We start from the raw sequence: 15,145 nt of genomic DNA, 5'->3' as shown, positions 1-15,145 counted from the left end.
AGAATTAGAATGTTTTCCACCTATAGAATTAGAATGTGTTCCACCTGTAGAATTAGAATGTTCCACCTATAGAATTTGAATGTTCCATCTATAGAATTAGAATGTGTTCCACCTATAGAATTAGAATGTGTTCCACCTATTGAATTAGAATCTTCCACCTGTAGAATTAGAATGTTCCACCTACAGAATTAGAATGTGTTCCACATATAGAATCACAATGTTCCACCTATATAATTAGAATGTGTTGCACCTATAGAATTAGAATGTGTTCCACCTATAGAATTAGAATGTTCCACATATAGAATTAGAATGTTTTCCACCTAAAGAATTAGAATGTGTTCCACCTATAGAATTAGAATGTTCCACCTATAGAATTTGAATGTTCCATCTATAGAATTAGAATGTGTTCCACCTATAGAATTAGAATGTGTTCCACCTATTGAATTAGAATCTTCCACCTGTAGAATTAGAATGTTCCACCTACAGAATTAGAATGTGTTCCACATATAGAATCACAATGTTCCACCTATATAATTAGAATGTGTTGCACCTATAGAATTAGAATGTGTTCCACCTATAGAATTAGAATGTTCCACATATAGAATTAGAATGTTCCACCTATAGAATTAGAATGTGTTCCACCTATAGAATTAGAATGTTCCACCTATAGAATTTGAATGTTCCATCTATAGAATTAGAATGTGTTCCACCTATAGAATTAGAATGTGTTCCACCTATAGAATTAGAATCTTCCACCTGTAGAATTAGAATGTTCCACCTACAGAATTAGAATGTGTTCCACATATAGAATTAGAATGTTGCACCTATATAATTAGAATGTGTTGCACCTATAGAATTAGAATGTGTTCCACCTATAGAATTAGAATGTTACACCTATAGAATTAGAATGTGTTCCACCTATATAATTAGAATGTTCCACCTATAGAATTAGAATGTTCCACCTATAGAATTAGAATGTTCCACCTATAGAATTAGAATGTGTTGCACCTATAGAATTAGAATGTTCCACCTATAGAATTAGAATGTTCCAACTATAGAATTTGAATGTGTTCCACATATAGAATTAGAATGTGTTGCACCTATAGAATTAGAATGTGTTGCACCTATAGAATTATAATGTTCCACCTATAGAATTAGAATGTGTTCCACCTATAGAATTAGAATGTTCCACCTATAGAAATAGAATGTGTTCCACCTATAGAATTATAATTTGTTCCACCTATAGAATTATAATGTTCCACCTATAGAATTAGAATCTTCCACCTATAGAATTAGAATGTGTTCCACCTATAGAATTAGAATGTTCAACCTATAGAATTAGAATCTTCCACCTATAGAATTAGAATGTGTTCCACCTATAGAATTAGAATGTTCCACCTATAGATTTGGAATGTGTTCCTGTTGTGAATTATATGAATAATGACTAAATTATATATACATTTAACGTAGAACTATAACTAACAGAATTCTACCCTGTCACTGTATGTGTCACGCCCTGGCCTTAGTATTCTTTGTTTCCTTTATTATTTTAGTTAGGTCAGGGTGTGACATGGGGAAGGTATGTGTTTTTGTATTGTCTAGGGTGGTTGTATGGTTTAGGGGGTTAAGTAGAGTAGATGGGTTTGTGTTTAGTGTAGGTGTCTAGCTGTGTCTATGGTTGCCTGAATGGTTCTCAATCAGAGACAGATGTCATTAATTGTCTCTGATTGGGAGCCATATTTAAGACAGCCATAGGCACTAGGTTAATGTGGGTAATTGTCTATGTTGTACGTTTGTAGCTTGTGTGTGCACACTTACGTCTATAGCTTCACGATCGTTTGTTGTTTTGTTTCAGTTTGTTAAAGTGTTCGTTGTGTGTTTTTTCCTTTCTCTAAAATAAAAGCGAATGTATTTTGCACACGCTGCGCCTTGGTCCACTCTCTCTCAGCAAGACGATCGTGACAGTATGATTCTATGAAATGTATTAGAATCATAAATCTAAATCTGATGTGTGTAGTTTTAGTCAGAACTAGTACAAGGACTTTTTGTTCCTTTTTAGTATGTAAGCAGGGTGCAAGTGTGAGACAATGTATGAGATAAGAGGAGCTATCGACAGACAAGCCGTACTACTGTGTTCCTTACAGGACATTCTGTCCCCACCCAGGGAGGGGAGAGACCTTGGGCTTGTAGTAGATTGTATAACAGGTGACAGGCAATGTATGAGAAGGAGAGGAAATGTGAACTATATTGTCATTGTTTCTGAGAGGAGGGACATTTATAACGAAATGTGAGATATATAGACCAATGTACAGGAAATGATAAGCAGAGCTCTCGTAAATAAACCTGCTGACTACGTAGACTGGCATCTGTCTGTTTCATTTTAATAAGAACCTTACAAATTCTTAGTAACAGACAGAGTAGTTTAATTGAATTGGTTAATGAACATCAGAACACAATTCTCCTAACAGTTCCACCTATAGAATTAGACTGTTCCACCTATAGAATTAGAATGTTTTCCACCTATAGAATTAGAATGTGTTCCACCTGTAGAATTAGAATGTTCCACCTATAGAATTTGAATGTTCCATCTATAGAATTAGAATGTGTTCCACCTATAGAATTAGAATGTGTTCCACCTATTGAATTAGAATCTTCCACCTGTAGAATTAGAATGTTCCACCTACAGAATTAGAATGTGTTCCACATATAGAATCACAATGTTCCACCTATATAATTAGAATGTGTTGCACCTATAGAATTAGAATGTGTTCCACCTATAGAATTAGAATGTTCCACATATAGAATTAGAATGTTCCACCTATAGAATTAGAATGTGTTCCACCTATAGAATTAGAATGTTCCACCTATAGAATTTGAATGTTCCATCTATAGAATTAGAATGTGTTCCACCTATAGAATTAGAATGTGTTCCACCTATAGAATTAGAATCTTCCACCTGTAGAATTAGAATGTTCCACCTACAGAATTAGAATGTGTTCCACATATAGAATTAGAATGTTGCACCTATATAATTAGAATGTGTTGCACCTATAGAATTAGAATGTGTTCCACCTATAGAATTAGAATGTTACACCTATAGAATTAGAATGTGTTCCACCTATAGAATTAGAATGTTCCACCTATAGAAATAGAATGTTCCACCTATAGAATTAGAATGTGTTGCACCTATATAATTAGAATGTGTTCCACCTATATAATTAGAATGTTCAACCTATAGAATTAGAATGTTCCACCTATAGAATTAGAATGTGTTCCACTATAGAATTAGAATGTTCCACCTATAGAAATAGAATGTGTTCCACCTATAAAATTAGAATGTGTTGCACCTATAGAATTAGAATGTGTTCCACCTATAGAAATAGAATGTTCCACCTATAGAATTAGAATGTGTTCCACCTATATAATTAGAATGGTCCACCTATAGAATTAGAATGTTCCACCTATAGAATTAGAATGTGTTCCACATATAGAAATAGAATGTGTTCCACCTATAAAATTAGAATGTGTTGCACCTATATAATTAGAATGTGTTCCACCTATATAATTAGAATGTTCAACCTATAGAATTAGAATGTTCCACCTATAGAATTAGAATGTGTTCCACTATAGAATTAGAATCTTCCACCTATAGAATTAGAATGTGTTCCACATATAGAATTAGAATGTGTTCCACCTGTAGAACGAGAATGTGTTCCACCTATATAATTACAATGTTCAACCTATAGAATTAGAATGTTCCACCTATAGAATTAGAATGTTCCACCACACTGTCCTAAAGCACAATCAATGTGTTTTATAAAATAGTTTTTATTATGGAGACTCCAATGTGAGAGAGGATTGTAAAGACCAGAACACATGTACAGTACATCTCCTCCCTAATGCCTGTCAACCATTTTAGCGGCTTGTGTTAAAAACATGAAAAGGAGACATTGAGAATATAAATGGATACATATTACATACAAGATTAGGAAACACCTGTATATGAGTTATCTTATTCGTCATGTTGGCTTCTAAACAGTAAACATGTTTTTAAAATAGTGGATTAAGGTAATGCATATTCAGATGGACTGTAAAGTGCAATTCAGCTCTTAGCTGCCAATGTTGTACACCTTGATTATAAACCTTTATACATATTCCTATTTGTTTGTGAAAGTTATGTATGCCCCCTAAGACCATCATCTCAATACTTACTGCCCTTTAGAAAATATGTATGAACTTTTTTACTAAAGACTTTATTTATCAAAATAGTAGAAAATAGAATGAATAAAATCCATGATGATATTCACCCCCGTGTCTCGATCCGAGGCCCTCAGGTGTGAGGTCATCAGTGTAGGCGTGTGCAAAAAAAAGAGACAGGGCCATCAGGAAGACTTCAAAAAGAGCTCCGGACCAATAGGAGCTCTTGTAAAAGTTCCGGAACAAATCCAAGCTCTTAAATAAGGTTCAGGACCAATAGGAAGTCTTCAATAAGGGTTGAGCTCCTCTGGGGGCGGGGCTGTGCTGCTGCTGCAGTCATAGCTGTCTGCTGTCAAACTGAGGACAAAGACATACATTTACATTTACATTTAAGTAATTTAGCAGACGCTCTTATCCAGAGCGACTTACAAGTACATACATTCATACTTTTTTGTACTGGCCCCCCGTGGGAAACGAACCCACAACCCTGGCGTTGCAAGCGCCATGCTCTACCAACTGAGCCACACGGGACCGTGGCTACCTGCCGCGCAAAGACAAAAGAAACATTACATTCCTGGGCCCATATTCACAAAGTCTCACAGTAGGAGTTCTGATCTAGGATCAGTTCTGCCCTGTAAGATGAAAAACACGGACAGGTGGAGTTCTGATCTAGGATCAGTTCTGCCCTGTAAGATGAAAAACACGGACAGGTGGAGTTCTGATCTAGGATCAGTTCTGCCCTGTAAGATGAAAAACATGTACAGGTGGAGATCTGATCCTAGATCAGAACTTCTACTATTTGAGAAGCGGGGTCAGTATGTATCTAGCTCTATTGGAAAGCCCGGTCCTTGCTTCTCCACTGGAATGTCATGGTCCTCACTTCGATATTAAAACGTGTAATACCTGACAGCGGCATGTGTGTATTTGTGTTTTCCTGGTTGTCTGTGTTTTTAATGTCCCTGGTGTGTGACTGTGTGATCACGCGCTCCATAGCCAATGTGAGTAAGACCTTTAAACATTCACAAGGCCACAGGGCCAGACGGATTACCAGGATGTGTACTCAGAACATGTGCTGGTCAACTGGCTGACCCAGTCTGTAATACCAACATGTTTCAAGCAGACCACTATAGTCCCTGTGCCCAAGAACAACATGGTAACCTATCTAAATGACCACCGACCCGTAGCACTCATGTCTGTACCCATGAAGTGCTTTGAAAGGCTGGTCATGGCTCACATCAACAGCATTATCTCAGAAACCATAGACTCACTCCCAACGCTCTAACCACTAGACTACCTGCCGCCCAACGCTCTAACCACTAGGCTACCTACCGCCCCTACACTCTAACCACTAGGCTACCTGCCGCGCAAAGCTCTAACCACTAGGCTACCTGCCGCGCAAAGCTCTAACCACTAGGCTACCTGCCGCCCAACGCTCTAACCACTAGGCTACCTGCCGCCCAATGCTCTAACCACTAGGCTACCTGCCGCGCAACGCTCTAACCACTAGGCTACCTGCCGCCGAACGCTCTAACCACTAGGCTACCTGCCACCCAACGCTCTAACCACTAGGCTACCTGCCTCCCAACGTTCTAACCACTAGGCTACCTGCCGCCCAGCGCTCTAAGCTCTAGGCTACCTGCCGCCCAACGCTCTAACCACTAGGCTACCTGCCGCGCAACGCTCTAACCACTAGGCTACCTGCCGCCCAACGCTCTAACCACTAGGCTACCTGCCACGCAACGCTCTAACCACTAGGCTACCTGCCACCCAACGCTCTAACCACTAGGCTACCTGCCGCCCCTACACTGTAACCACTAGGCTACCTGCCGCCCAACGCTCTAACCACTAGGCTACCTGCCATCCCTACGCTCTAACCACTAGGCTACCTGCTGCCCAACGCTCTAACCACTAGGCTACCTGCTGTCCAACGCTCTAACCACTAGGATACCTACCGCCCAACACTATAACCACTAGGCTACCTACCGCCCAACACTATAACCACTAGGCTACCTGCTGCCCAACGCTCTAACCACTAGGCTACCTGCCGCGCAAAGCTCTAACCACTAGGCTACCTGCCGCCCAACGCTCTAACCACTAGGCTACCTGCCGCCCAATGCTCTAACCACTAGGCTACCTGCCGCGCAACGCTCTAACCACTAGGCTACCTGCCGCCGAACGCTCTAACCACTAGGCTACCTGCCACCCAACGCTCTAACCACTAGGCTACCTGCCTCCCAACGTTCTAACCACTAGGCTACCTGCCGCCCAGCGCTCTAAGCTCTAGGCTACCTGCCGCCCAACGCTCTAACCACTAGGCTACCTGCCGCGCAACGCTCTAACCACTAGGCTACCTGCCGCCCAACGCTCTAACCACTAGGCTACCTGCCACGCAACGCTCTAACCACTAGGCTACCTGCCACCCAACGCTCTAACCACTAGGCTACCTGCCGCCCCTACACTGTAACCACTAGGCTACCTGCCGCGCAAAGCTCTAACCACTAGGCTACCTGCCGCGCAAAGCTCTAACCACTAGGCTACCTGCCGCCCAACGCTCTAACCACTAGGCTACCTGCAGCGCAACGCTCTAACCACTAGGCTACCTGCCGCCCAACGCTCTAACCACTAGGCTACCTGCCGCCCAACGCTCTAACCACTAGGCAACCTGCTGCCCAACGCTCTAACCACTAGGCTACCTGCCGCGCAACGCTCTAACCACTAGGCTACCTGCCGCCCAACGCTCTAACCACTAGGCTACCTGCCGCCCAACGCTCTAACCACTAGGCTACCTGCCGCCCAACGCTCTAACCACTAGGCTACCTGCCGCCCAACGCTCTAACCACTAGGCTACCTGCCGCGCAATGCTCTAACCACTAGGCTACCTGCCGCCCAACTCTCTAACCACTAGGCTACCTGCCGCCCAACGCTCTAACCACTAGGCTACCTGCCGCCCTACGCTCTAACCACTAGGCTACCTGCCGCCCAACGCTCTAACCACTAGGCTACCTGCCGCCCTACGCTCTAACCACTAGGCTACCTGCCGCCCAACGCTCTAACCACTAGGCTACCTGCCGCCCAACGCTCTAACCACTAGGCTACCTGCCGCCCAACGCTCTAACCACTAGGCTACCTGCCGCCCAACGCTCTAACCACTAGGCTACCTGCCGCCCAACGCTCTAACCACTAGGCTACCTGCCGCCCAACGCTCTAACCACTAGGCTACCTGCCGCCCAACGCTCTAACCACTAGGCTACCTGCCGCCCAACGCTCTAACCACTGTAGGCTACAGTCCAAGCTAGGTCTCCCCATGGTGCGACTGCTGTCGGCATCCAAATATTATCCAACGTGAATAAACGCTTGGAGGTAATGATGACAGCAGTGGTGTAGTCGACAACGATACGGATATCACTTATTATTGATATCTACAGATCCACAGATGGGAATCACACTGCTGCTCCCTCATTTAGCTATTTGTGCCTTACGGATTGTGGTTGTTGTGGACAGCTGTTCACAAATCTAAATGTGTATTTGAACCCAATAATGGTTGAATTCAAGAAGTTTAAGCTGCCTATCAATCATTGTTTTTGAAACCAGTGGACTGCCTGTGAAAAATGCACTCTTGCAACAGCTGCATAGTGAGGATCCCAGCCTATGGAATAACAGCTGCATAGTGTGGATCCCAGCCTATAGAATAACAGCTGCATAGTGTGGATCCCAGCCTATGGAATAACAGCTGCATAGTGAGGATCCCAGCCTATAGAATAACAGCTGCATAGTGAGGATCCCAGCCTATAGAATAACAGCTGCATAGTGTGGATCCCAGCCTATAGAATAACAGCTGCATAGTGCGGATCCCAGCCTATAGAATAACAGCTGTATGGTGTGGATCCCAGCCTATAGAATAACAGCTGCATAGTGTGGGGCCCGGCCTATAGAATAACAGCTGCATAGTGTGGATCCCAGCCTATAGAATAACAGCTGCATAGTGCGGATCCCAGCCTATAGAATAACAGCTGCATAGTGCGGATCCCAGCCTATAGAATAACAGCTGCATAGTGTGGGTCTCGGCCTATAGAATAACAGCTGTATAGTGAGGATCCCAGCCTATAGAATAACAGCTGCATAGTGAGGATCCCAGCCTATAGAATAACAGCTGCATAGTGTGGATCCCAGCCTATAGAATAACAGCTGCATAGTGTGGGGCCCGGCCTATAGAATAACAGCTGCATAGTGAGGATCCCGGCCTATAGAATAACAGCTGCATAGTGTGGATCCCAGCCTATAGAATAACAGCTGCATAGTGTGGATCCCAGCCTATAGAATAACAGCTGTATAGTGAGGATCCCAGCCTATAGAACAACAGCTGCATAGTGAGGATCCCAGCCTATAGAATAACAGCTGCATAGTGCGGATCCCAGCCTATAGAATAACAGCTGCATAGTGTGGGTCCCAGCCTATAGAATAACAGCTGCATAGTGTGGGTCCCAGCCTATAGAATAACAGCTGCATAGTGTGGGTCCCAGCCTATAGAATAACAGCTGCATAGTGTGGATCCCAGCCTATAGAATAACAGCTGCATAGTGTGGGTCCCAGCCTATAGAATAACAGCTGCATAGTGTGGATCCCAGCCTATAGAATAACAGCTGCATAGTGAGGATCCCAGCCTATAGAATAACAGCTGCATAGTGTGGATCCCAGTCTATAGAATAACAGCTGCATAGTGGGGATCCCAGCCTATAGAATAACAGCTGCATAGTGGGGATCCCAGCCTATAGAATAACAGCTGCATAGTGTGGATCCCAGCCTATAGAATAACAGCTGCATAGTGTGGATCCCAGCCTATAGAATAACAGCTGCCTGGTGTGGATCCCAGCCTATAGAATAACAGCTGCATAGTGTGGATCCCAGCCTATAGAATAACAGCTGCATAGTGGGGATCCCAGCCTATAGAATAACAGCTGCATAGTGTGGATCCCAGCCTATAGAATAACAGCTGCATAGTGTGGATCCCAGCCTATAGAATAACAGCTGCATAGTGCGGATCCCAGCCTATAGAATAACAGCTGCATAGTGTGGATCCCAGCCTATAGAATAACAGCTGCATAGTGTGGATCCCAGCCTATAGAATAACAGCTGCATAGTGCGGATCCCAGCCTATAGAATAACAGCTGCATAGTGTGGATCCCGGCCTATAGAATAACAGCTGCATAGTGTGGGTCTCGGCCTATAGAATAACAGCTGCATAGTGTGGATCCCGGCCTATAGAATAACAGCTGCATAGTGTGGATCCCAGCCTATAGAATAACAGCTGCATAGTGTGGATCCCAGCCTATAGAATAACAGCTGCATAGTGTGGGTCTCGGCCTATAGAATAACAGCTGCATAGTGTGGGTCTCGGCCTATAGAATAACAGCTGCATAGTGTGGATCCCAGCCTATAGAATAACAGCTGCATAGTGTGGATCCCAGCCTATAGAATAACAGCTGCATAGTGTGGATCTCGGCCTATAGAATAACAGCTGCATAGTGTGGATCCCAGCCTATAGAATAACAGCTGCATAGTATGGATCCCAGCCTATAGAATAACAGCTGCATAGTGTGGATCCCAGCCTATAGAATAACAGCTGCATAGTGTGGATCCCAGCCTATAGAATAACAGCTGCATAGTGCGGGTCCCGGCCTGTAAGGACTGGGTGTCGGAGTGCGACGTCAGGCGCAGGAAGACAGAGGATTCAATGATAACGTTCATTTAATAAACCACGGAGAAACAACGGCCACCCCACTTGACACTGGGTGCTCCCAATAAACTGCCCCAGACACGGGGAATGAAAACAGTTCAGAAATGTACTCCAACATACACAAACACGTAACGTCAGACTAACAAACACCAAGCTTACAATAAACAATCCCGCACAAAGAAACGGGCTGATAAAGCCCAACTAATTAAGAACAAACACAAAACAGGTGTAACCAATAAACACATAAGGAGGGGGAGAACGGGATCAGTGGCAGCTAATAGGCCGGTGACGACGACCGCCGAGCGCCACCCGAACGGGAAGGAGAGCCTGCCTCGGTCGGAGTCGTGACACGGCCTATAGAATAACAGCTGCATAGTGCGGGTCCCGGCCTATGAGTGTGTGGACAGGTGTCTTTTATACAGGTAACGAGTTCAAACAGGTGCAGTTAATACAGGTAATGAGTGGAGAACATGAGGTCTTCTTAAAGAAAAACTAACAGGTCTGTGAGAGCCGGAATTCTTACTGGTTGGTAGGTGATCAAATACTTATGTCATGCAATAAAATGCAAATTAATTACTTACAAATCATACAATGTGATTTTCTGGATTTTTGTTTTAGATTCCGTCTCTCACAGTTGAAGTGTACCTATGATAAAAATTACAGACCTCTACATGCTTTGTAAGTAGGAAAACCTGCAAAATCGGCAGTGTATCAAATACTTGTTCTCCCCACTGTATATATATATATACAGTACCAGTCCAAAGTTTTAGAACACCTACTCATTCCAGGGTTCTTCTTTATTTTACAATTTTCTACATTGTAGAATAATAGTGACGACATCAAAACTATGAAATAACACACATGGAATCATGTAGTAACCAAAAAAGTGTTAAACAAATCTAAATATATTTTAGATTCTTCAAAGTAACCACCCTTTTAATTTGAGTTTATTTATCTTTTAAATTCTCTTATTTGTCTTAAAACTGCATTGTTGGTTAACGAGTCGTAAGTAAGCATTTCACGGTAAGGTCTACACCTGATGCATTCAGTGCATCAAATAACATTTGATTGATTGATTGTTTGTCTGTGTGTTGTTTATGTACCTGGCCTGTTTGTTGTGAGGGATGATGCTCCATACCAGGTCGTCATCGCTGTCATAACGTTGAGGGTTGTCAAAGAAATAGGCCCTGGACGAGAAGACGTGTCCTGGGAGTCCCGTCCCACTCTGGAGAACAACAAGATATCAGTTCCTGTGATACTAACCCACTCTGGAGAACAACAAGATATCACTTCCTGTGATACTAAACCCACTCTGGAGAACAACAAGATATCACTTCCTGTGATACTAAACCCACTCTGGAGAACAACAAGATATCAGTTCCTGTGATACTAAACCCACTCTGGAGAACAACAAGATATCACTTCCTGTGATACTAAACCCACTCTGGAGAACAACAAGATATCAGTTCCTGTGATACTAACCCACTCTGGAGAACAACAAGATATCACTTCCTGTGATACTAAACCCACTCTGGAGAACAACAAAACCAAATATCAGTCAAATTCCTATGATACTAAACCCACTCTGTCCCAGACACAAATCACACTGAATGAAGAATTTCCATTGAACATGTTTTTTAGTCTAACTAGGTTTAATCTGTGTCCGGGAAACCAGCCCCTAGAGTCAGTGGATAGTACCAGGGGGTCAATTCCATTTCAGTAAGTAAACCTATTTCAATTCCAATTCCACATTTTCCCTCATTGAAAAGCATTGAAGAACATTGGAATTAGAATTTCAGTGTACTTCCTGACTGGCGTTTAATTGTAATTGACCCCATCCCTGGATAGTACAGTTCACAGTAAACCCTGTCCTGCCGTTGTGCCCTTGAGCAAAGCAGTTGCAAGGAGATCAATAAAATTGCTGTCCATCCAGGGGCCCTGCACTGCTGCTGATCCTGGTCCTCTCAACATTTGTTTGTGTGTGTGTGTAGTGTGTGTGTGTGTGTGTGTGTGTGTGTGTGTGTGTGTGTGTGTGTGTGTGTGTGTGTGTGTGTGTGTGTGTGTGTGTGTGTGTGTGTGTGTGTGTGTGTGTGTGTGTGTGTGTGTGTGTGTATTGGGAGAAGACACGTTTGCGTTTTAACCAATGAACAGTAAAGTTGAAAGGGGAAACCTACTCAGTTGAACCCATACGTGTCTTCCACATTTAACCCAACGGGGATCTGCCTAATCAACGCCCATGTCATCGGCACACACACACACACACACACACACACACACACACACACACACACACACACACACACACACACACACACACACACACACACACACACACACACACACACACACACACACACACACACACACACTCCTCACCTTGTCCTGGTTGGGCTGTCGGACCCTGAAAAAGTAGACGACCAGGGAGGTAGGCAGCAGCTCCCAGACAAACAGAATCACCCCAAACACGATGTACCCCGCGTCCCCCAGGGTCGACTGCAGGTCTGCCTGAGACACCACACAGACAGGATGTAATGTTACAGTCTGAAGTAAGAGTCCCCCAGGGTCGACTAAAGGTCTGCCTGAGACACCACACAGACAGGATGTAATGTTACAGTCTGAAGTAAGAGTCCCCCAGGGTCGACTAAAGGTCTGCCTGAGACACCACACAGACAGGATGTAATGTTACAGTCTGAAGTAAGAGTCCCCCAGGGTCGACTAAAGGTCTGCCTGAGACACCACACAGACAGGATGTAATGTTACAGTCTGAAGTAAGAGTCCCCCAGGGTCGACTAAAGGTCTGCCTGAGACACCACACAGACAGGATGTAATGTTACAGTCTGAAGTAAGAGTCCCCCAGGGTCGACTAAAGGTCTGCCTGAGACACCACACAGACAGGATGTAATGTTACAGTCTGAAGTAAGAGTCCCCCAGGGTCGACTAAAGGTCTGCCTGAGACACCACACAGACAGGATGTAATGTTAGTCTGAAGTAAGAGTCCCCCAGGGTCGACTAAAGGTCTGCCTGAGACACAACACAGACAGGATGTAATGTTACAGTCTGAAGTAAGAGTCCCCCAGGGTCGACTGCAGGTCTGCCTGAGACACCACACAGACAGGATGTAATGTTAGTCTGAAGTAAGAGTCCCCCAGGGTCGACTAAAGGTCTGCCTGAGACACCACACAGACAGGATGTAATGTTACAGTCTGAAGTAAGAGTCCCCCAGGGTCGACTAAAGGTCTGCCTGAGACACCACACAGACAGGATGTAATGTTACAGTCTGAAGTAAGAGTCCCCCAGGGTCGACTGCAGGTCTGCCTGAGACACAACACAGACAGGATGTAATGTTACAGTCTGAAGTAAGAGTCCCCCAGGGTCGACTGCAGGTCTGCCTGAGACACCACACAGACAGGATGTAATGTTACAGTCTGAAGTAAGAGTCCCCCAGGGTCGACTAAAGGTCTGCCTGAGACACCACACAGACAGGATGTAATGTTACAGTCTGAAGTAAGAGTCCCCCAGGGTCGACTGCAGGTCTGCCTGAGACACCACACAGACAGGATGTAATGTTACAGTCTGAAGTAAGAGTCCCCCAGGGTCGACTAAAGGTCTGCCTGAGACACCACACAGACAGGATGTAATGTTACAGTCTGAAGTAAGAGTTCCTCTATCCAGTCTGGATCCTGTATAAACAAAGGGCTTCCTCTATCCAGTCTGGATCCTGTATAAACTAAGGGCTTCATCTATCCAGTCTGGATCCTGTATAAACTAAGGGCTTCCTCTATCCAGTCTGGACCCTATATAAACTAAGGGCTTCATCTATTCAGTCTGGATCCTGTATAATCTAAGGGCTTCCTCTATCCAGTCTGGATCCTGTATAAACTAAGGGTTTCCTCTATCCAGTCTGGATCCTGTATAAACTAAGGGCTTCCTCTATCCAGTCTGGATCCTGTATAAACTAAGGGCTTCATCTATTCACTCTGGATCCTGTATAAACTAAGGGCTTCCTCTATCCAGTCTGAATCCTATATAAACTAAGGGCTTCCTCTATCCAGTCTGGATCCTGTATAAACTAAGGGCTTCCTCTATCCAGTCTGGATCCTGTATAAACTAAGGGCTTCATCTATTCAGTCTGGATCCTGTATAATCTAAGGGCTTCCTCTATCCAGTCTGGATCCTGTATAAACTAAGGGTTTCCTCTATCCAGTCTGGATCCTGTATAAACTAAGGGCTTCCTCTATCCAGTCTGGATCCTGTATAAACTAAGGGCTTCATCTATTCACTCTGGATCCTGTATAAACTAAGGGCTTCCTCTATCCAGTCTGGATCCTGTATAAACTAAGGGCTTCCTCTATCCAGTCTGAATCCTATATAAACTAAGGGCTTCCTCTATCCAGTCTGGATCCTGTATAAACTAAGGGCTTCCTCTATCCAGTCTGAATCCTATATAAACTAAGGGCTTCCTCTATCCAGTCTGGATCCTGTATAAACTAAGGGCTTCCTCTATCCAGTCTGGATCCTGTATAAACTAAGGGCTTCCTCTATCCAGTCTGAATCCTATATAAACTAAGGGCTTCCTCTATCCAGTCTGGATCCTGTATAAACTAAGGGCTTCCTCTATCCAGTCTGGATCCTGTATAAACTAAGGGCTTCCTCTATCCAGTCTGGATCCTATATAAACTAAGGGCTTCCTCTATCCAGTCTGAATCCTATATAAACTAAGGGCTTCCTCTATCCAGTCTGGATCCTGTATAAACTAAGGGCTTCCTCTATCCAGTCTGGATCCTGTATAAACTAAGGGCTTCCTCTATCCAGTCTGGATCCTGTATAAACTAAGGGCTTCCTCTATCCAGTCTGGATCCTGTATAAACTAAGGGCTTCCTCTATCCAGTCTGGATCCTGTATAAACTAAGGGCTTCCTCTATCCAGTCTGGATCCTGTATAAACTAAGGGCTTCCTCTATCCAGTCTGGATCCTGTATAAACTATAGACATATGCAGCGTTTAACATTAATTAAATATGCAGCGTTTAACATTAATTACATATGCAGCGTTTAAAATAAATTACATATGCAGCGTTTAACATTAATTACATATGCAGCGTTTAACATTAATTAAATATGCAGCGTTTAACATTAATTACATATGCAGCGTTTAAAATAAATTACATATGCAGCGTTTAACATTAATTACATATGCAGCGTTTAACATTAATTAC

The 15,145-nt window shown here is 43.7% G+C and overlaps 1 long non-coding RNA gene across 2 annotated transcripts; it reads right to left on the bottom strand.

Annotated features, from left to right (window-relative positions):
- Positions 1 to 14: 14 nt before the first annotated feature.
- Positions 15 to 14,896, bottom strand: LOC120041102. 2 transcript variants are annotated; one of them, XR_005475828.1, is made up of 4 exons: positions 12,308 to 14,896; positions 11,035 to 11,156; positions 2,521 to 4,554; positions 15 to 618 (listed from the first exon to the last, which is right to left on the bottom strand). It is a non-coding gene; the product is annotated as an uncharacterized LOC120041102 (long non-coding RNA). The 2 variants fall into 2 exon arrangements; XR_005475827.1 differs by lacking the exon at positions 15 to 618 and having other exon boundaries at positions 2,403 to 4,554; positions 12,308 to 13,608.
- Between the last annotated feature and the right edge of the window lie 249 nt (positions 14,897 to 15,145).

Source organism: Salvelinus namaycush, unplaced genomic scaffold, assembly GCF_016432855.1.
Source record: "Salvelinus namaycush isolate Seneca unplaced genomic scaffold, SaNama_1.0 Scaffold4058, whole genome shotgun sequence".
NCBI lineage: Eukaryota > Metazoa > Chordata > Actinopteri > Salmoniformes > Salmonidae > Salvelinus > Salvelinus namaycush.
The sequence above is the reverse complement of the archived record's forward strand: the minus strand, read 5'-3'. Positions and strand labels throughout refer to the sequence as shown.